This window comes from Dendropsophus ebraccatus, chromosome 8, assembly GCF_027789765.1.
Source record: "Dendropsophus ebraccatus isolate aDenEbr1 chromosome 8, aDenEbr1.pat, whole genome shotgun sequence".
Lineage (NCBI taxonomy): Eukaryota > Metazoa > Chordata > Amphibia > Anura > Hylidae > Dendropsophus > Dendropsophus ebraccatus.
In genome coordinates this window covers 61882570-61905590 of record NC_091461.1, presented here as the reverse complement: position 1 = coordinate 61905590, position 23021 = coordinate 61882570, and the positions used below count along the sequence as shown (strand labels likewise).

The 23021-nt window shown below is 41.8% G+C and overlaps 1 protein-coding gene across 5 annotated transcripts in view; it reads right to left on the bottom strand.

Annotated features, from left to right (window-relative positions):
• The window catches only part of PALD1 (phosphatase domain containing paladin 1), a 189198-nt gene that overhangs the window by 17517 nt on the left and 148660 nt on the right, over nucleotides 1-23021 (bottom strand). The window lies entirely within an intron of this gene.

Sequence of the window (23021 nt, the reverse complement as noted above, 5' to 3'; positions counted from 1 at the left end):
TAAATCCCTACAAATGTATATGTCTGAGCTTGAATGTTAATCTCTCAGTAGGATTTGTTGCTGTTGGTAAGGTTGGCATGTTATAACTGCAGCTATAATATCTTGCTGTAAATAGAGCTATATATTCAGTTGACCGAACTGTATTTATAACAATAAACTCTAAATTTGGATTAATGATTATGATATACAGAGTTATATAATAGGGTGATTGTAATCATCCAGGTATTATATGATATATATCAGAGAACAGAGCAGACCTTGAGACCCAAATAATGTTACCCTCCCCTCCTTACAAAAAGTCTCCTGATTACACAAAGGACGTCTCTTAAGCTCAGACAGTTATACAATATATGGAAAATTATTACCTTGAGGAATGTGAGGACTTAAAGGGTTTTCCAATTAAGTTCATTTATCACCCACAGAAAAAGGTGATAAATGTATGATCCCTGGGGGCCCCACCGCTAGAACTACTAATGACCAATAGATCAGGGTCCTTTTCCTCTTTACAGAGCAACCATGGTGAGAAGTATAAAGAGAGTGGCCATAAGAATGTATGCTTCTGCTCCATTTATTGTCTATGGGACTGATGACCGCAGCCAAGTAGTAAGGCTCCAGCTACCCTATATTTAATTGTCAGGTGCCATAAGGTTTCATCATTTTACCAGAAAAAAATAATCCTGGATTTAGACACAGGGAGGAGGGGGTATGAAGCTGCAGTCTCTATCTTAGTCATGCTACGAGATTATCCGATTGGTCAGAGTACATAGCTCCACACCAACAAGAGCACATCCAAGTATCCAAGGTATAAATATACAATGATAGTGACCTGTCTGGCTATGACTGTCAATTTGAGGATGGATCAAGCTGTCTAAGCAAAATAATACAACTATATAATCATGCAGTCATGAGGTATACTCAAAGGGGTTATCCATGTTTAGCAAACCATATGTGCTTACTCCAAAAATTAGCACGATACCTATCTCCACATTGTGAGTGGTATTATAATTCTACACTGCAATGGAGCTGCATTACCACACACAAACTGTAGACAGGTGTGGCACTTTTTTTTTTTTTTTTAATAAGCTATGGTTTTCTAATCCTAGATAACGCTTTTATAATGCAGTGATACAGATTAATATTGATGTAGCTTTGGTGTCACATTATATACAAAATAGGGTAAAAAAGGGAATTTGGTTAAGACACAAATTGCTACATATGTTAAACAAATTAACGCCTATATGTAAGACTCTGATGAGGATGTTAGAGACCCATTTTCTAATGAAATATATTATAGTAGGCTGTGAAATGCATTCAGATTTGTTGGACAGCTGCCATTCCAGTAACCGGGGACTCATTAAACCTCACAACTGTACTGCACAGGGTTTATTTTGTTTCAGATATTTTATTAACAGACTGCCATAGAGTCTTGGAGGTAATTAGTTTCAATCTTTACTTTTATCCTTACTGCACACAGTACAATATATTTTGTACAGCGGTCTGCTGACAAAGCTTAGTACTATGAGGGATAACAAACATTACAGTGGCACTAGCAAGCTACTGTCTTACTTAACCCCTAGACGACTTAGGACGTACCGGTACGTCCTGGAAGTCTGCGCCCAGACGACCAAGGGCGTACTGGTATGTCCTGAGCTATGAAGCGCGCTCCGCTCCAGAGCAACCAATCAGCAGCCGACACCTCACCGTTAATGACACGCTGCAGCGATCGCGCTGCAGCGTGCCATTAACATCTCAAACTCCGTGATCGTGTCGCGGCTGCGGCGTTTAAGTGTAAGTGACTTACCGATCGGGACCCCCAGCAGTGTGACTGCAGGGGTCCCGATCGTTAAAACGGACCACCGGAGGTCTCTCACCTGCCTCCGTGCGGTCCGATCGTCGCTCTGGTCACTGACCCTGCACAGAGCCCCCAAAGGGACCTAAAAAGTCTAAAAAAAAAAAAGTTAAAATAACTAATACACTACCCCAAAGCACCTCACCCAATAAAAGGTTAAATCACCCCCTTTCCCATTATATAAATAAAACATATAAAAATAAACATATACCGTAGCGTGCGTAATTGTCCGATCTATTAGAATATAACAAGGGTCATTGCGAATGGTGAACAGCGTACACGAAAAGAGGGAAAAATGTGCGCAGATTACCGATTTTATGTTACATTATATATTTTTTTAAAAATCTATAAAAAGTGATCAAAACGTCCGATCTTCACAAATATGGTATTAATAAAAACTAGAGATCATGGCGGAAAAAATGACACCCCATACAGCCCCATAGGTGAAAAAGTATAAACGTCAAAATAGGCCCATTTTATTATTAATTAATTGCCAAAAAAAAGGATTTCATAAAAAAAAATTAGAGAATCTGTGTAAACCTGCATATGGTTGTGTTCGGACTGACCTATAGAGAAATGGTATCATGTCGCTTTTACCATATAGTGCATTATGTAGACACAGGAACCCCCCAAACGTTACCATGTTGCATTGTTTTTTACTATTTTACCAATTTATATCTTCATAAATAATATATTTGGGATCCCATCATACATGTTATGGTAGAATGAAAGACGCCATTACAAAGTACAACTATTACTGTAAAAAAAACAAGCCCTTACACAGCCTGTAGATAGAAAACTGAAAGTGCTAGAGCTCTTAGAAGGGGAGGAGGGAAAGAGAAAAACGAAAGCGCAAAGAACAAAATTTGCGCGGTCCACTGGGTCATTTAGGGCCCGATCCTCAAAGGGTTAAAGAGGTTGTCCAACATTTTTTTCTTATTGGAAATGTGAATAATATGTAATCTGTCCCTTTCTCTTAGTGGTTTTCTCTCACCTTTTTTCACCTCTGTGTCCCTGGGCCGCCTCATCTGTTGCTGCTTTTTGGATTTGTGTTTGTTTACATAAAGAACTTCCAGGTCACAGGGGTCAGCAGTGACATCCCAGCTCTGCAAGCCTGTAGCTCCGCCCACCCCTCTCTGAATCTAGCTCCACCCTCTCTACACATAGGCAGGGAAATGTCTGTATTACTACAAGTGTCTTTTGAGCAGCATGGTGGCTCAGTTTCTGCCAATTACTTATATTATCAAATAAACTAGTTTTTTCACTCTTATCTGTTGTAGGACTACAAACCCCAGCACACATGTACATGATAGGAGTTGTAGTCCTGGATTACATATACACTACAGTAGCCATTCTACAGGTGGGTGGGGTGTCAATGAGGCAGGATTCTGTTACCACACCAAGAAATAGATAGAATGGTGACTGACATGAGGTCAAGCAGCCTCTCTCCTTTCCATATTACACACAGCAGCAGCTCTGCCCTAACACTGTACATCTTTACAGTACAATAGTAAGAATATAGGGGAAGATTTATCACAGCCTGTGCAGGGGAGCAGTTACCCATAGCGACCAATCAGATTGCTTCTTTCATTTTTAAAAAGGCCTTGAAAAATTAAACCTAGAATCTGACTGGTTGCTATGGGCAACTGCTTCCCTGTTCCTCTGCACAAGTTTTGCTAAATCACCCCATAGTTCCTTTATTTACTGTTTATAGCTCCAACCTATGCTGCAGTGCTGTACAGAGATTGTAGTCTGTCATGCTGTCCTTACTGCTGCAGTTTCTTATGGCCTCAGATGTCAGTTAGATGTTAGAGGTGTGGCTAAAGAAATGTGGAGGCATAACCACGCCCACCTAATGACTCACTGTTCCCTCACTGGCAGAAACAGGAAACAGAAAGGGAACAAGATATCACAGGAAGTAAAGAAAACACAGGCAGAGTGGTCATGTGACTAAGCCTGAGAACAAAGTAAGCCCTCTAAATAAAAAATAGAAGTGTATGTAAAATATGCAACATCCACAGAGGTCAATGCAATGCTAGTTTATTGAAAAATACCCTTTAATCTTTATAGTTGTGTCTTCACTTTAATCTAGAAACAGTTTTTTGTATTTTAAAATTAACAAAGCTATACTTATCTGAAATCCAGGTCCAGTCTCCTGACAGCAGCTTTTTGGTCTTCTGATGGTTGGGCGGAAAAAAATAATTAAGGGTGTGTTCACACCTACAGGATCTGCAGCAGATTTGATGCTGTGTTCAGTTATTTAAATGAAATCTGCTGCAGAAAATCAGCTGCAGATCCTGTAGGTGTGAACGCACCATAAAAGAGTAAAACACAGGAAATCCCAGCTGGTACAGAGTGTCATGGCTCAATGTGTCCATCAATCACATGATGGCCTTCTCTGTGAGTATGAAGATGACTGGGACTTCATGCTTTTAGTCTCTTTTTTTCAACTAGTACAAGACCACAACACTGCCTTCAGGAGACTGGGCCTGGATTTCAGATAAGTATAGCTTTGTTTTAAAACATAACTACAAAAAATTATGTAATTTGCAAACTTGCTTTATTTCATATCCCCTGTAACTAGATCTAGGATCCGTGGAGTCTCAGTTACGAGTCTCAAAACACGGGAATAGCCAGATATCCCTAGAGGGGAGGGAAGCCTATTGCCAAGGGGGTGCCTCCCAGTGGGGAGATCACCAAACCACCCTGATACGTAGCCCCTTAAGTCCCACTTGGTTGCGAGTATTGGAACATAAATAGGGAAATACCAGGGTGGCCCCTTTTACGTCAAAGTCTAACTCTGTGGCGACTATCGCGACATGACAAGGGTTTACCAAGGCAGGCATCCACAGACGATCGTTTCGGGGTAGTTGCCCCTCATCAGTGTGGAGTAGGATTCTGGCTAACAGGGTCAAGGAAAAATAGACCAACAAAACACAGCAATCGCTGAGCTCAGGGAGACCAGAGACAAAAAAATCTAATAAGTACTCACTGAAGAGTCTCCACTGATGCATTGCCCCCTATAAATTTAAATATGCAAAAGAAGGGTCCGTGGAGTCTCAGTTACGAGTCTCAAAACACGGGAATAGCCAGATATCCCTCCAGGGGAGGGAAGCCTATGGCCAAGGGGGTGCCTCCCAGTGGGGAGATCACCAAACCACCCTCATACGTAGCCCCTTAAGTCCCACTCGGTTGCGAGTATTGGAACATAAATGGGGAAATACCAGATTTATCCCCACTGTGAGGCACCCCCTTGGCAAAAGGCTTCCCTCCCCTGGAGGGATATCTGGCTATTCCCGTGTTTTGAGACTTGTAACTGAGACTCCACGGACCCTTCTTTTGCATATTTAAATTAATAGGGGGCACTGCATCAGTGGAGACTCTTCAGTAAGTACTCCATTAGATTTTTTTGTCGCTGGTCTCCCTGAGCTCAGTGATTGCTGTGTTTTGTGGATCTAGGATCCACTATTCCAGTGGTAACCAATGTGCTACCATGTCAAAAAAAAAAAAAAAAAAACACAATATCTGGACTATTCTCCAATGACTGAAGAATGAAGGTATTGGGGGACATGTATCAGTGTGTTTGTGCTATTTTTTATTTTTTTTTGCTAAGGCTGCGTACGGCATTTCTGCAATCCTTTTTTCCATCTGGCTTATGCAAAAAAAGGGTGAACAGAAATAGATGCACTTGTGTGCATCCATTTTGATCGATTTTTTCATCGACTTGCATAATAAAAAAAGGTTTAAAGAGGGATCTGCTTTTTTTATGGTACCCAAAAAAAAATTATGCATTTTTTTTATAATGGAGGTCAGTGGAAAAGAGGATTAAAACTGATGCACACATACAATTGGTTCACCCTTTTTTTTTTTGCATAAAATAGATGAAAAAAAGATTGCAAAAATGTAGTGTGAACCCAGCCCAATAACGGATTTTTTAAATGGATGTTTGTTTCCATGTGCGTAAGTTATCGAGGCAAAATAACTAGTGTTCCCCTGCATGTTCATATTTTTTTAGCTTTTACACCAGTTAAGTGGGAATGAAAAACATTCATGTCTTTCTTATCCTGGACAACCCCTTCAAACCAAAGAATCTTTTGTAGATTCAGAATGATTGTTTCAGAGTTGCTTTTCTATACTGCACTACACATACACCTTTGCACAATGACTATCATGGATGCTACAGGATATTGAAGATGCATTGAAATAGTAAATAAGTTCTAACTTGGGGTCACAAACAGTCTTGGTTGAACTGCTATGCAGGATAAAACCCCACTCGGAACCGAGTGACTTGAGAACAAATTTTTGAACTTTGTCATACACTGTAAGGATGTGTCACACACCAAGTCCTGTATAAACAACTTTATTCCATTACTAAGATTGTGAGATGAAGACTTGCGGGATGCCTTTGAGTAATGTAATAAAGTTGTTTATACTGGACTTGGTGAGTGCTGAATCTTTACTCTGCAGTGTAAGATTCTATGAAATTTATATACTGAGCACCACACAAGCTGATTTAGCCATGCCAGAGTTGAACAGCTAATTTGATCTGCTGCTAACCTGCTGGACTTGTAGAGCATTGATTGAACCCTAGTGAGTAGTGCCACAGTCTTCTGTTTGATGTCTTTCTAAACTTTGTACTTGACAAATCTGCTCATCAATCAAAATGTTTTTCTCTACCAAAGGGACATAGATTCCTTCAGGACATTGCTGCCAAAAATTGTCCATTCTACTTGTCTTACTGGAGCACATGAACACCAAAAAAACCATACTGTAGGTATTGTGTGATTGATATAATATATATATATATATATATATATATATATATATATATACACACACACACACACACATGCATACAGCGGTACCTTGGTTTAAGAGTAACTTGGTTTAAGAGCGTTTTGGTTTAAGAGCTCACAGTTTTTCAAAATTGTGACTTGGTTTAAGAGCATTATTTTGGTTTAAGAGCTCCCTGTACTGGGTGGAAGGGCGAGTTGGGGAGGGGCATGGTCTGTATAGCGGGGTCTACAGTACTGTACTGACCCAGGAAGTCTCCATCACCTTCCAAATCATAGCAGATCCACTTTAGGCTGGGGCTTACATCAGGGGACAGGACTGTGGAGGTAATCTCCCCATAGCTGTAACCCCTCTCTCGCCAGACAGAGAGTGCTACATGTATGTGCTCATTCCTTCATGCTCCCTGCAGTCTGTCAGTCCTGATTGGTCCATGCTGAACACACACGCCTTCTCCATTGCTGTCATGTGACCGTACAGTCCTCTGACAGCAGCCCTGCTTCTCTATTCTAGCCTGTTGTACTACACTACTGCATTATGGGGATCAACATGCTATTCTATATCTACAGTATGATTCTGTGAAGGTCACTATTACACCTGATTCCTGTTGTATAACGTAGATTATAGTGCATATTATGTATTGGGTTCTGAATCTTCAAGCTACACTTTTATATTTGCTGAGTTGTTTTTTGGATTGTACTCAATTACAACTTGTGACAAAAATAAAAATGTTAAGATCTCGTTACAGTATTCATTGTCCTTTTGCTTATGTACTCACATATGTTGTACAATTTACGTTGTCTTATTTTTAAAAGATTAAAAGAGCCATGCGGTCAAAATCTCGCCATGTACATATCAAAATAGGGCAAGTTATGGAAATACTTTACCCTGAAGCTCTGCGAACCATAAGCCCCCTTGACAGCGATACATTCTCATAGGGGGACGTTCATTTCTGACACGCAAAACAAACTCATTAAAGTGGACTTAAAACATGGAAAAATTTACCATTGCAATGTTTTTTCTCTGCTTGTGCCCAAAGAGCACAAATAAATATTTCTGCCAGGCAGAGAAGAAAAAACAACATGCCAAGGATATCACAGCAGTGGAAATACCATAACCTTCAGAATTTACAGTGTCCCCCAGTCATTCTGACCTCATTGTTCCTGAATCCTTAAAATAATAGGATTTATGCACACAGAGTAGTGGTACATGTGTGCTATTCTTCTAGGTCTGCAGGAAAAGGGGATCTAAAAGGATTCTGACTGCAATACCCTTTATATCAGGAATCTAGCAGTATAGCATTGCAAGAAGCTGTGAGGGGAAGCATGATGACCGCAATAGATATGTCATGTGACTATCTTTGTGCCATATGCTGTTTTTTTCATCCATTTACTTTTCAAGCTATTTAAATATAGTTTTTTCATCTTGGCTTGTTAACCCTTATCTATAGGAAAGGGAACAACAAGATGTTCTCTGGGGGTCTGAACTGAACTCGGAAGTATTCAGTGACTCCATAGAAAATGAATGGAGCACTGGCCTTGGCAGCCACGCAGGCGCACTATGCGCTCCAGGGTGACTGTGTCCCCGTGTCAGACACCCAGTGATCAGTTTGTTATTTCCTATCCTATGGATAGGGGATAACAAGTTCAGCTTAGCATACCCCTTTAATTAAATGTATCTATTATTATCATGACAGTAAAAACAGCTGTACAGAACTATCATACATTATTGAATCTACTATTGCCATTGTTTATAGTTTCTATAGAAACCAAATCACGGCCCCCAAGGGTTATGATTCATCATTTACATCTCAGAACTCTGAAGCACAAGAAGCCACCATACCTGCTCCGGCTAGCGGGACGACTACCACTACTGTAAAAGCAAATGGAGCTCTCCATGGAAATGTATTTGCAATATTGCAAAATATATAGAATATACCATCACTTTATAATCACCACTGATCATAAGAAAGAAGCAGCAGCTGTACTGAGTGACACTCGCGGCCAACCAGCTGTGCAAGGAACTGCAGCCAGACCCATTCACAAAGTAGGCCACTGTACAGGGGAAGACTGGGAAGGGGCTTTGCTTGTGGAAACTTAGCTTATGTATACAGTGGATTTAACACATACCCATAAAAATGTATGCCTTTGATTTCTAGAGATGGAGTAGGTTACTTGTTCTGAGCTATATGTTGCACGAATAGTGTATATATGTTATGCTATATTTTGAATATTTGGTAACCCAGCAACTGTGAAAGGTGATGCCCGCAGGAGTTATTTCTGATAGTGAAAGGGTTACTACGTTTATTCTTGTGTGAAACAAAAAATATATATTTTTTCTACAAACTGGTACAATGCTGCTAAGCAACATAAAGGCTGGAAGTTTCCACTGCAGAACATCATATTACTAGTGGTTATAGTGTGAAGTTTAGATCTCAGGACCCTGTACTGGCACTCCATTCTAGGGATGGAGTTGGACTTCTTGGGATGAATAACCAAATGTTTTCTAATTCTAAGGTTATTAATGTGTAAAAATAAAATTGTAAATTAAACAATAAATCATCTCTATTGTTTAATCCTTTTAGTTTATAATCTGGCCAAGGCTTTGCAACTTTGTTGGTCCACTGCCAATGCTGACATTATAGGACTGCTCATACCTCTACGGATGGCCTACAAATACTTGGCAGGTGTTGTAGTCCCACCTGATCTTAACTGTCACGCTTTGTTGAACCTACTATTGCCAATGTTTTCTGTTACTATGGAAACTAAATGACATCATCGCATAGACTTAAAACCAAAGGGTCTGAAGGCAATGAAATTGCCATTAAAAACACTGAATTTAAAGAGGACAAAAGATGGATTAAGCTTAATCGGTGCTAAAATGTGTTCATTAGCTTAAATGGAATTGCAGCAAGAGCAAAAATACTTTACTATTAACTTTTTTATGCTACCCATGCTACGTAAATGAGTGACATTTTATTATACTAACATAGCAAATAAATTATTTGCTTTGACTTCTTTTTGCTCCAGATTCTGATCTCTGCCAGGTACTATGTTTTCATGAAGAACCCTGTCTGAATCCAAATCAGCAGACACATCAACATCCACACACAGACAACTCCTACCACTACCGCAGCTACCTAGGAAACATAATGGGAGCAATAAATGAGAAGTCTGGTAAAGATCGCTTGTGTAGTTTGCCATTTGCAAAAGCTTGATTTTTTTTTGAAGTGGCGAACACCATAATTTATTTGGTGCATTGTAAACATTTTTCCTGCCCAAAACCTCTGCTTACTGCAGTTTTAAAGTGCTTACTATTGCACCACTGTCATATAAACTGCCGGCCTACATTTTAAAGATCCCCAGGTAATTGAACCCGATTGGGAACAACGACATACAAATGTGTCTTGGAGGCGGTAAGGGATTAAAGAGGGGGGGGCTCTCTCCATAACGGGTGGCCCCTATATGCTATCAGTAACTGGGGGCTGCCACTAGAAGCCAGCCTGGAGCGATCCTCCAAAACTAACAGTGGCATTTAAACGGCTTTTAAATGCCTTTCCTTGTGGTCCATTGGCCGTGATTGTATTCCAGCGAGCCAATCAATTATACTTACCAGCCAGGCCCTCTCCTGTTTTCCTGGGTGGTCCTTGAATCTGTGATAGCTTCAGTCTGCCCTTAGTAGCCGGAAGCAATCAAGTGCAGATTTAATGGACCAATGCAGTTCATAGGTACTGCACTGCTCCCTATGAGCAATCATGGTATTGCATATAGACATCCCCCAGGGAACAATAAAAGTGTCTGAATTTTTTTTTTTTATTTCAAACAACAATAAATCCATCCCATAATAAAATTTCAACTCATCCCCCTTTTTCTATTTACCAAATAAAAAAATGTAAGCAAAAAAAAAAAAAAAAAAGAATAATAAACAAATTTGCTATAGCTGTGTGTGTGCATAGCACTCTCTTGGCCTCCATTAGTCCTGGACTCTTACTGTTTGTTCAGGCAATGATCATGCCATGTGAAAGGTTCTTAAGGCCAATTTTATAGAAAACGTATTAATCACAAAGCTTTTGGAGTGTAGGAGAATACTGGAGTACCTATAGAAAGCTCATGCAAACAAACAGAATGAATAAATTCTATGTAGATATGTTCCTTGGTTTGACACAACTCATACACAACTATATAAATGAATGTTATTCCACATCCAGAATAAAGTTCATATTTCACTTCTTGCTTAGTCAGCTCCTTTGGGCTGTTGACTCATACCGAGTCAGTGACCACATTGAGCCATTAAATCCCCACTGAGATAATCTCACACTTTTTTAATAGACAGACATAATCTAATGTAATACTAACCAATTTCCCATTGGTGAAATAAAAAAAGACTAATATTCGAATCTTGAAAGGTAAGTCAACCGGCAGGTAAAACCACGCCTGCACACTTTCCTTGACAACCTGAGGGTATAACGTATAAGGAAAAAATATAGAGATGAAGTGAACCTAAATGAGGGCCAGCAAGAGTCACATAGGCATGAAAATGCACCAGCTGGTACCGCTTCACATCTGTGTATAATATAACCAAGGCTTTATACAACACACTCAGCCAAAGATGTGTAAGTGGATACAAACATTCAGAGCTTAGAGAATAGGTTTGCATGTTTTCCTAGAGCTTGCATAAGCCCCTGCATACGCAGAAACTCAGGAATTTGCAAACAAGGGCAAAATTTAAGAGAGATATTTAGATCCTCCCCCATGTGATCTTTCTCTAGTATTTTTCTGTGATGTCCTATTAGACCATTCAGGATTTACTTGGATAGCAGTAAGGGCAGTTTATTACCATACATCTAACCTGCTAAAAATCTGCTAAAAGGAGAACTTAAAGCATTCTCTGACTGTACAATGCTAAAGCTTCTTTGCTGTGTGTATTTTGCATTACAGCATGGATTCTACATGGTAGCTGTGGTAGGTGCACAGTCACAGATATGCAATCTAACAAGAATGAAAAATTAGAGGGATGGAAAGATTTACTTAGACTGGCATTATATACACTGGTCCTAATCGGAATTAGCTGGGAATAAAATGCATCACATTTATTATTTTACATTCTATCTTTATGAAAATCTATTTTGTTTATGAGCCGGTTTTCATTTCCTCTACTATTTACCCCAATTTCTGGTGTAAACTGGATGTACCGGACAGGTGGAGACCAATCCTCCTCCTACTAAGCCCCTGCAAACAGCAGAGTAAAATAAAAAAAGTCTAAATGTTTTACACTTCTGAGACTTGGTCTACATGCCTTAGTAAAATGGACCCATGGGCCTTAAAGTGACTCTGTACCCACAATCTGCCCCCCCTCCAAACCACTGGTACCTTCAGATGGCTGCTTTTAATCCGAGATCTGTCCTGGGGTCTGTCCAGCAGGTGATGCAGTTATTGTCCTAAAAAACAATTTTTAAACTTGCAGGCCTGTGTCAAATTGCCATGGCCTAAAGTGTCTGTGCCCTAGGCTTGCACTGCCTCTCAGTCCTTCCTCCCCCACCTTCTTTACCACTAGGAAAGCCCCAGGCAGGATTTCTTTTATTCATCACTTGTCTGAACACTGCACAGGTGTCTTAACTATCCAGCACCTGTGCAGTGGTCAGAAAAGTGGAGGGACGAAGGCAGACACACTCTAGGCCACTCCAATTTGACAATAACTGCATCACCTGCTGTATGGACCCCAGGAAAGATCTTGGATTAAAAGCAGCTATCCCAAAGGTTCAAGCGGTTGGGGGGGGGGGGTGCAGATTGTGGGTACAGAGTTGTTTTAGGGTACAAACCCACTTGCCGGATCCGCAGCGAATCCCCTTGCTGCGTATTTGCGGATCCGGCCCCTATTCTTTCAATGGAAGACAAAAATCACAGTAGGGATGTACATCCCTACTGCGATTTTGTCTGCAGCCCGCCCCATTAACCCCCCGGCCGCCAGACATTATACATTACCGGGTCCCCGTTCCTGCTTGCTTCGGGGCTCCCGGTGTCTCCACCGCCCGCCCGGCCAATCAGTGCGCTGCGGTGGGGCAGCGCACTGATTGGCTGGGCGGGACGTGCCAGGAGCCGCCGAAGCAAGCAGGAGCCGGGATTAGGTAATGTATACTGTATCCTGCCCGCCCCCCTGCAGCCCGATTGCAGCCCCCAGCCGCACGATCGCCCGCAGCCCCCGGCCGCCCCCGTGCGGCCGGAGGGCAATGGTGCGGCTGGGGGCTGCGGGGCTACGGGCGATCGTGCGGGCGGGCGGGCCGTGAAGACACCAGGAGCCCTGAAGCAAGCAGGAACGGGGACCCGGTAATGTATAATGTCTGGCGGACGGGGGGTTAATGGGGCGGGCTGCAGACAAAATCGCAGCAGGGATGTACATCCCTGCTGCGATTTTGTCTTCCATTGAAAGAATAGGGGCCTGATCCACAGCGAGTCTCGCTGCAGATACGCAGCAAGGGGACTCGCTGCGGATCCGGCAAGTGGGTTTGTACCCTTAAAAAGATTCCAGAGGTACTGGCCATGCACTTGAGACACTAGTTAAGCTGTTTCCTCCATTTAGCAGAGTGTGTAGGTTTTTCCCGTTAGTAGGGAATACACTGTTGTCAGACTCTTCTGGCAGTAGTTTATTTTATGTAGAAATGAAGGATGAGGCATTTTAAAGTCAAACATACTAATCCCTTTTTTTCCCTCAACATTGGCAATCTTAAGGGTCATTTACACATTAGACTGCTAATTCAACTAAAATTTGTCAGGTTCAGGCAATTTCTATCTAGAGAGCAACAGGTGCCAGCTCATTTATGCATAAGAAGAGGTGCTGTGAACTTGTAATCCTCACAATAGAAAGAAAAGTCTCTCAGTGCTTCTCAAACTGTGAGGCGGGCCTCACCAGTGAGGCGCCCCCTAGTTGCTGGTGAGGCCCAGCTGAAGAGAGAGTTTTCACAAAAGTAACAATAATCTGCACAGTCCTTTTGCTGTTTGCAAAAATGTCCATTTTAACACTATTAATTTATTTTGTACTTGCTTTATTAGTATATAGAACGTGGGAGACAGGTGAAAGGTAGCTCTAGTATTATTTTCAGCTTTTAAATGGATTTTTACAACAGATGGTGAGGCCCCGGCCTTATTATTCAGTCTGGTGAGGCTCGGGCATTCCCTGGTCTGCTGGGTGAGGCTCCAGTAGAAAAAGTTTGAGAAGCACTGGTCTATCTAATATATTGAGAGTAGCATACAGTATGTGTGTGCCATATGTTCAGCAATGTAATTTTAGCCCTAGGCCTCATTACACGGCATGTATGAAGTCCATAAAGAAACACATTTTTACAAGTCTTTACATGCTTGTTTGCTGGGAAACAGTTCTAGGAATAGTGTGGTACCACATCAGTAAACTGCGCTTGCACTTTTTTTTTTTGTTGGGAACAGAGGCACACTCTGTTTCTGTGGCCAATGGACATGCCATAAGTTTCTGTTAGATTAGGCACCTGCACCTGTGTGAAGAAGAGAGGTCTTTGCTGCATACAGGTGGAGAATGAATGGAGAGGTGGCCATGCATGTGAGTAGCTCCCTCCATTGACTACTATGGGAGTTCACAGGATATGCCAATGTCAGAGTTGGGAATATCTCTATAAAAGAACAACTTATTGCAATAATCTATGGAAGAAATAGTTTCATAATGAGGAATCTTACAATTGGTTTTGTTACATTTGTAAGAAAAACATATGTCCTTCTAATCTCATCAAAAACTAATAAAAAATAAAGCAGCATGACTGCACAGAGTTTTTAGTTCATTCACCTTTTTACATTTTTCCTCAACAGAGTTTAAAAGTCACAACTAAGAAGCACAGGTCCCGGAGATGGCACAATTCAGGAAAGAAAAGCACAAGACACAATTGCAGTCACTCAGAGGCACCCTCTGACGCAAATGGATTAGCCAAAAACTGCAAGAAATACAGTTTACATTTTGTTTCTAATTTTTTCTAGCTCTCTAAAATTCCTTGAATACTTCCAAATACTTCAAACTATTTTGTTGAACAGCAATGCTGAGGAAGCAGTTTGAGAGCTCCAGTCTGCTGTGTATTTAGGTTTCAGTGTCTATGCATTATACTTCCTGACAATTAAGTAATTTGGGGCCCCGAAAGAGGGATATTATGTTTTTTAGTAAAAAAAAATTGTGGCAAAAGACTATAATAATATTGCTACCCAAAACAACAGTGTGTGAGAGCCATGGTGGTAAGCCACAGTCTTGAGGTTTCTTGGACTTTAGAGGCTATGTGCAATAAAGCATGTAAAACATTTTTATAGCCGTTTTCCATATCTTTGTGTTTTTATTATATTAACATTAACATACATAAAAAGTATAAGAGTTCCAAACAGAGGATCAGCATACTGACCTAAATATGTCACTATAATATTTTTTTGCTACACAGGAGTGGCTGCAGTTTAAATCATGTCTCTCACCTAAGGCCTAATTCACACATCCGTATGTTTTCGTGGACTATAATTTGAGTCTGCAATTTGTCTGCAAAATTTGATTGCAAAAAAAAACAAAAAAAACTCTATAGTGCTCATCCGTATTGTCAGTTTTTCACAGATCCACAAAATTTGTAAAGTGATAGTTATTAAAGTTGAATTAACGCGTTTCCCTAAAAATAAGACAGTGCCTATGGGGGGATTTATCAAACTGGTGTAGAATTGTCTTAGTTGCCCCTAGCAACCAATCAGATTCCTCCTTTCATTTTCCAAAGAGTCTGTGAGGAATAAAAAGTGGAATCTGATTGGTTGCTAGGAGCAACTGAGCCAGTTTCACTTTACACCAGTTTGATAAATCTCCCCATGTTATTTTTTCGGGGTATGTCTTATTTCTCTCCCCCCGGCCGGGAGAGAAATAAGACATCCCTTTCCCTGGAATACTGGCATCCTTGTAGGACGTGTCGGCGGGTCAGACGGCGACGTGTACCACAGAAGACCACCCATACAGCAGAAGCAACAGGGGCAGCAATGACCCAGAAACATAAGCAGTGTGCACTAGGAGATAGGACGTCATTATAAATCACACCATGTACATACTTAGATGATAAACCACATACACGCTGATACATACCAAAGTGCTCATTAAACCGCTTCAGAGGCGCCTTAGGAAAAGACATGTTCACAAGCTCCGTATCGGCTCCGAGTCACACTCCACAACTGGTCCCTGATTATACACAAGTCTCCGCTTTCTTCTCCAATCTCTTTAAAAACAGCGCATAGCAGCAGATAGCCAATAGCTACTCCCAACTAGGAAAGGGCAGCAGCATGCGGAGGCGTGTGGCATGCATCAGGACGTGGGGGCCATGGACCAAGGTGCATGTGGCGTCGGCAGTGCCGTGCAGCCCGTGCCTACTTGCTTGACTATTTGTTGCTAATAAAGTACTTTTTGAGCTTGTGGGCTAGAACTCAAGCTACATATTTGTGTTGCGCACCTGCTGTATACTTGTCTAAAACAGGAAGTAAACAACTCCAATCAGAGAAAGCCTCTCCAGTGACCCAAAGACGACAAATACTCTGAGTTATATGAAATAACTACATTCTAATCTTTTATATGGGAGAGGAGGGTGGGAGCAGGCACATTTTTTTTGCACAGGGACCCTCTGCAGTCTGTGTCCACATCTGATGGTTTGTATTGCATACAATATAATGTATAAAAAATTTCTTTTTTTTTTTTCAATCTGTTCAGTACATACAAGCTTATATACTATTGTCAGATTATAGCTACATATGGGCAATGCATAACACTCTACAATGAAGCGTGCCCAAAGGTGGTGACATGGCTCAGGAGGAGGTTTGGTGCTACTGAGTAAGAGTAGTTGGGCATGTGGTCTGGACAAGGTTTAGATTTCAGTGTAATATTTCTGTAAGTTTTTATGCTTCCAATTGCTGTGCACTGAGGTGTATATTCTCAACCCCAGAGAGCACCTTTATTAGCTAAGACTTCCTGGAAAGCAAGCAATATTGGCCATGAATTAATAAAATGTTTGTCATCTCCCCACAAGCAAATGCAATTACAGCTCGTAGACTAGAACAGTTGTTCCTAATTTAATGACATATGATACTGGAGACAAAAGATACCCTTCTGAGAAGCTGAAGTCCAAACCAATACCACATACTGTTGACATGCTGACAGGGATTATTGTGAAATAATACAGTGTTCACTGCCAACAGAACCCAGAACTCAACTGGTAGGGTCTACTTAGCAGCAATTTTAAGATGAGATTTTTGATTTTACAATAGGCTACACTTTGTTCTAAACACAGGACTCGTTTGAAATGCTGAAGTGGTGAACCCACAGTTATTAGAATTGCACAGTAAAAGTGGTTAGTATTAGGTTACAATGATTCCACTCCATTATCACAGTTACGCTCATTTCTCATTTTTTTACAATTAGCATTTTTGCTTGGGAATATACACAAAACTATTTTTTTGTTCTTTTAGAAACCAATATTTTAAAGGAAAGAAATTGTCCATCCACACTAATTTATAGAAGAGCATGGATGAGCTGCAAAAATTCCAGCCATGTAGGAACTCTTGTAAATGTGACAAAACTTTTTCACCGAGAAGGAAACCGAGAAATTGTGTAATGGTCTCAGTAAGCTTAATGCATGACAGGCACAATGTTAAAAATACCTTGGAAAGGAGTATTTTGTCAGCAAGTCCTGCTTTTAGCCTAAAATACGGGGCTGGAAAAAAAAGTGGAGCAAATTTTGATGCAGTGCATTCAGAACTGCTCGTGCATTGAAATTATGGCTGCGTCGGGGCAGCACACCGATTGGCTGCGTGGGACACCAGGGAGCCTGAGAAACAAGCAGGAGAACGGGCGGGGAAACGTATTAGCCAGGCAGCTGCTAGGTTAAGTGGGAAGGTGCTTAAATTCTGGCAGCGGAACGAAAAATCAGCTACGAGAATCTAAAGCCATGGAAAATGACAATATAGAGGATTACAGCGGATTTCACTGTGGATCCTATACGTGAGTATGAACCATAACAGACAGTCTAAGGTTTTCTAATCAGGAGGCACACAACCTCTGAGTACTGGTGTAAAGGCTCCATTCACAGATCTCAGCTTTGGCAATGAAACCTAATTCCTGTGGCAGGGACAGGTGCATCATATGCCTTGACAGTTAAAAAAAAAAAAAAAAAATAGTCTTGTGGCTTCATACTATGTTTCCATGACGAATTCATGCTCTACCACGTTTTTAGTTTAGGGGCCCTTGCACAGTATGGAAATTGCGTGGGTAAGCTCCGGCGCATTTCGTATGCTCCAAACATCCTGCTTGAAGATCTGTCCGTCCCATAGACTCCATTCTATTCAGGCAGATTCTGCTGTCCGTCCAGAAAAGAATTGACCAGCAAATTCTTTGGACGGAGGACAGAATCTGCCGGACCATAGGATGGAGCCAGATGTTCATGGACAGCCAGATGGCGCATGGAATCCCTCAGAGCTTACCCACACAATTTCCGTAGTGTGCAAGGGCCCTAACAATGTATTTCAGTCCTTCTTTCCTTCTGAATGAAAGTGTTAGCATTCGGAGATACGGAAGGGCCACAGAAACCTGTGCATGCCCTATTAGAGCTTTACACAACTCTGGAATTGTACAAGATTAAAATAATTGTAATAAAAGGTACAGATTATCTAGGTCTAATATAAATATATTTTAATATTAATATTATTAGCACATATACCTATTTTTTTATAAGAAAGGAAATTTTTAAATTTGTGAAATTAAGAGAAGCAATTGGGATTCGCAGATCCGAAGGACTTTCTTCTGCTCTACAGGTAGCTTTAATAGACTACATATCAGATTTTATATGGTGTTGACTGTGGTAGAATGCAATAACTAAGAGCAGGGGGTGAGCAGAGTTAGACACGCACATCAGGAAGCACTTTTCTACTCGGGGGGATTGCAAATGTTTGGGAATGCCCACTGGGCATAATGAATGAGGCCAAAAACTGTAGGTAATTCAGGAATTAATGAGATGCTTTCCTAGAGGGGGAAGCATTAAAATTCAAGGGCAAGTTTAATCACTTAGATTGACCCTGCTCTCTTTAACAAATAATGAGATTGTCTCAAGTTCAGAAGTTCCTGACAGGATGATAAGCTTCATCTATGGCCACTCTCTCTATGTCTCCAATAGTCAATTTCTTTATGTCCTGTCAGTGCAAACTAACATATGATGTAGATTACTTTTACTGACCGCAGCATTATGTAACATCCATTATTCTCTTTAAAAATAGCCCATCTTACATATGCCTTACTTCTGAGCGTCCCACCTTGTGTTCCACAGTAGCAAGCCGGGGTTTTGTATTTTGAATTGTATTTTCGACAGCAATTTCAAGTATATACCAGACATATTTTTTTAATCTTCTAGCATAGTTCTGTGCTCCAGATTACTGGTTGCAGTAAATAGCAATTGTAATGATGTGTTTCCTGTAGAGGAAAGAAAAATACACAAAAGCCCTGCTCCGACCTGCCAGATCTTTTTTTAACTATTTTGTAACATTTACATATAAGTCTGTGTTTTCCTACAGGAACCTTGGGGCTCCTGGAACCCTGGTAATGGGTTCCCTGCTAACTCTGTAGCTCTAAGACTAAAAGGCCAGATAGAAAAATATTAGAAAAAAAAGAAGTTTTGGTATTTCTGAATGTAAATTGTTTTCATTTTACTTTTTGTTCCTTATTATGGGGACAACCATATTGACTGCTCTTTCTGCACAGCATTTAGAGATATACTTTACAGCACCTATATAAGCCATTGGAGCAATAGTCTAAAGTAAACTTATTGGGCCACATGTATCATCCTGCGAACGGATGATTTTCGGCGGAAAGTGCCGATTTGCATATTTTTTTATACGCAAATGGCCGATTTGCGAATAAAATATTTGCAAATCGGCACTTTCCGACGAGTACGTCAGGGGGGCGGAAAGGGGGTGTGTAGTGGGCGGAACGGAGGGCGCAGACTCAGAGTCCGCGCGATTTACCATCCGTTCCGCCCAAATATACGCCGAAAACCTACTCCAGTCCTCAGCTGGAGTAGGTTTTCAGCGGTGCGCACCGGCGCGCACGGGATTTATGTAGAGGCAGTCCGCCTCTACATAAATCTCCGTAGCGCCGGAGCTGCGGGGGCATTTTTAAGTCCGGCGTAAAAAATGCCGGACTTAATAAATGCCCCCCTCTGACTTCTATTGGGGAATTTTCTAGGCATACTGTGACCAGTGCAAAGATCACTATGCAGCGAGGGGGAAAAGGTGAATTTTGACCAAGAGCTTAAGGCTATGCTTCCATACAGTATTTTTGCTAAGTATTTGGCAACCAAAACCAGAAGTGGATTGAAAACACAGAAAGGCTATGTTCACACACTGTTGAAATTTAGTGGATGGCCGTCATTTAATGGCCAATAGAGGCCATCATTTCAAAACAACGGCCGTTGTTTTAAAATAACGGTAATTGTTTGCCATTAAATGACGGCCATCCACTCAATCTCAACAGTGTGTGAACATAGCTTTTCTGTGTTTTTAATCCACTCCTGTTTTAATTGCAAAATACTGTGGGGAACATAGCCTAAAATTTTAAAACAAACATAAATGTACAGGGGTTATCCAAAGATCCAAAGGTATCCCCTATAGAGGAGAAGCAGCTGATCAGTGCAGAGATCATTAGGACCCCCACTGATCTTGAGAAGGCAGGACAGAAGCAATGGTGTGGCAGTGTGCTTGTGCAGCCAAACATTAATGAGCACTGAGTTCAGCAATATTTAGAAGTTGGCAATGATGCCAGCAGAAGTACAAAAACTAAAAATATGAACAAAATATGTAAATAAAGCTTCTGTAAATTGAAAAAAAAATGGGCCAAAAGCAGAGCTATAATAAATGTAATGTTAAATACATTCATTAAATTGTAAGGAAACCTCTGTGCCAAGACTCTGTTTGTATATTACATACTTTATATTAATCTTAGCTTATGAGCTGAATGCTTTCCCGGAATCTAAGGAACAATTTTCTTACGGTAGAAAAGATTGCTTTTTTCTTTATATTGAGAATACTTGTGGGGTGGTAGTGCCTGGCTAAAAGTGGATTAAGTCTGCATGCATTGTAAGAAATCCTTACAGAGCTGCCTATATTCTCAAACAATTCTGTGAATGTTATTGCACATACAATGAAAGCCTGAGAGTTTGTTACATATTACATTCACAGAGGCCAATACCAAAGTAACAATTTGCCTATTTTGTACCTATTTTATATTTTGTACATATGAAAACTGCCTTCAAGTGGAATGCATCATCATAGGATAACTCACTGACATAAGAAGAATAGGCCTATACAAGATGACAACATGAACAACACAGCCCAGCTAAACTTTAATTATTGATGTTAAATGGCACTTGTGGGTTTGTCCATGTACAGAGCATAAATTACTAGCAATTCCCGAATATATGTAAATAGTATACTAGAATATAATACAACTCCCTTTACATGAAGGAGAGAGGAGATTTATGGAACTAGAAAATGGAAGCCAATTCCTGAAGCTATTCTCTGCCATGAGCAAAATACGTACCAAGGAACAGCCAAGGACAGGTAATTCTGGAGCCCCATAACAAAAAACTGAATGGGCTCCTACTCTTCAATAACTAGTGGTTCTAGAAATAAAACGTGAATATTATAGTCTTCATCCAATCTCTAGGGTTTTTGTCTTTACTAGTTTCTCAATTCACAGTATGTGTTGCCTTTAGACCTTGTCCAGCACAATCAATCTCTATCTCCTTCATGTGTAAGGGCCCTTTTACACAGAAAGATTATCTGACAGATTATCTGCCAAAGATTTGAAGCCAAAGCCAGGACTGGATTTGAAAAGAGGAGAAATCTCAGGCTTTCATGTATGACCTGATTTCTGTTTATAGTCTGTTCCTGGTTTTGGCTTCAAATCTTTGGCAGATAATCTGTCAGATAATCTTTCTGTGTAAAAGCCAAAACACACACTGGGTGCCTATAGGGATAACACTAGGTGGATACTTACAGGGGCGGTCTTGGCATTTCTGGGGCCCCAAGCGAAGTTATGTCTGGGCCCCCCCCCCCTTGACACGCGTTCCAAAACAATAGACCGCTGTGTGTTGCCCCCAGTAGTATATACCCCTTGTGTCCTGCCCCCAATAGTATATACCCCTTGTTTGCTTCCCCCAGTAGTATATAGACCCCTGTGTGTTCCCCCAGTTATATATAGCCCCCCCGTGTGCTCCCCCAGAAGTATATAGACCTCCTGTGTGCTGCCCCAGTTGTATATAGACCCCCTGTGTGCTCCCCCACTAGTATATAGACTCCATGTGTGCTCCCTCAGGGGTATTTAGCCCCCCTGTGTGCTCCCCCACTTGGATACAGACCTCCTGTCTGCTCCCCCACTTGGATATAGACCCCTGTGTGCTCCTCCAGTAGTATATAAACCCCCTGTGTGGTTCCCCCAGTAGTATATAGACCCCCTGTGTGCCCCACCAGTATTAAATAGACCCCTTGAGTGCTGCCCCAGTAGTATACAGACCCCTGTGTGCTCCCCCAGTTATATATAGACCACCTGTGTGCCTCACAAGTAGTATATAGACCCCCTGTATGTTCCCCCAGTAGTATATAGACCCCCTGTGTGCCCCACCAGTAGTATATAGACCCCTGTGTGCTCCCCCAGTAGTATATAGCCCCCCTGTGTGCTCCCCACTTGGATATAGACCTCCTGTGTGCTCTCCAAGTTGTATATAGACCCCATTCTGCTGCCCCAAGGGAGGCAGCTGGGAGTGACTGGGGGAGAAGCTGGGGTGACAGGGATAGGGAGAAACTGGGGTGACAGGGGGAGCAGCTAGTGGTGGCAGGGGTGGGGGAGAATCTGGGGAGGCAGGGGGAGCAGCTTCAGGTGGTAGGGGAAGAAGCTGGGGGGGCAGGGGAAGAAGCTGGGGGAGTAGAAGGAGCAGCTGTGGGGGCAGGGAGAGCAGCTATGGGGCAGAGGGAGCAGATGGGGTGACAGGTGGAGCAGATGGGGTGAAAGGGGGAGAATATAGGGAGGCAGTGGAAGCAGCTGGGGTGACAGGCTGAGGGAGCACTGGGGTGACAGAATCTGGGGGGCAGGGGGAGCAGAGGAGAATCTGGGGGCAGGGGGAGCAGAGAAGAATCTAGGGGGCAGGGGAGCAGAGGAGAAGCTGGGGAGGAGGGGGAGCAGCGGAGAATCTGGGGTACAGGGGAAGCAGAGGAGAATCTGGGGTGCAGGGGAGCAGAGGAGAATCTGGGGGGCACGGGGAGCAGAGGAGAATCTGGGGGGCAGGGGGAGCAGAAGAGAAGCTGTAGGGCAGGGGGAGCAG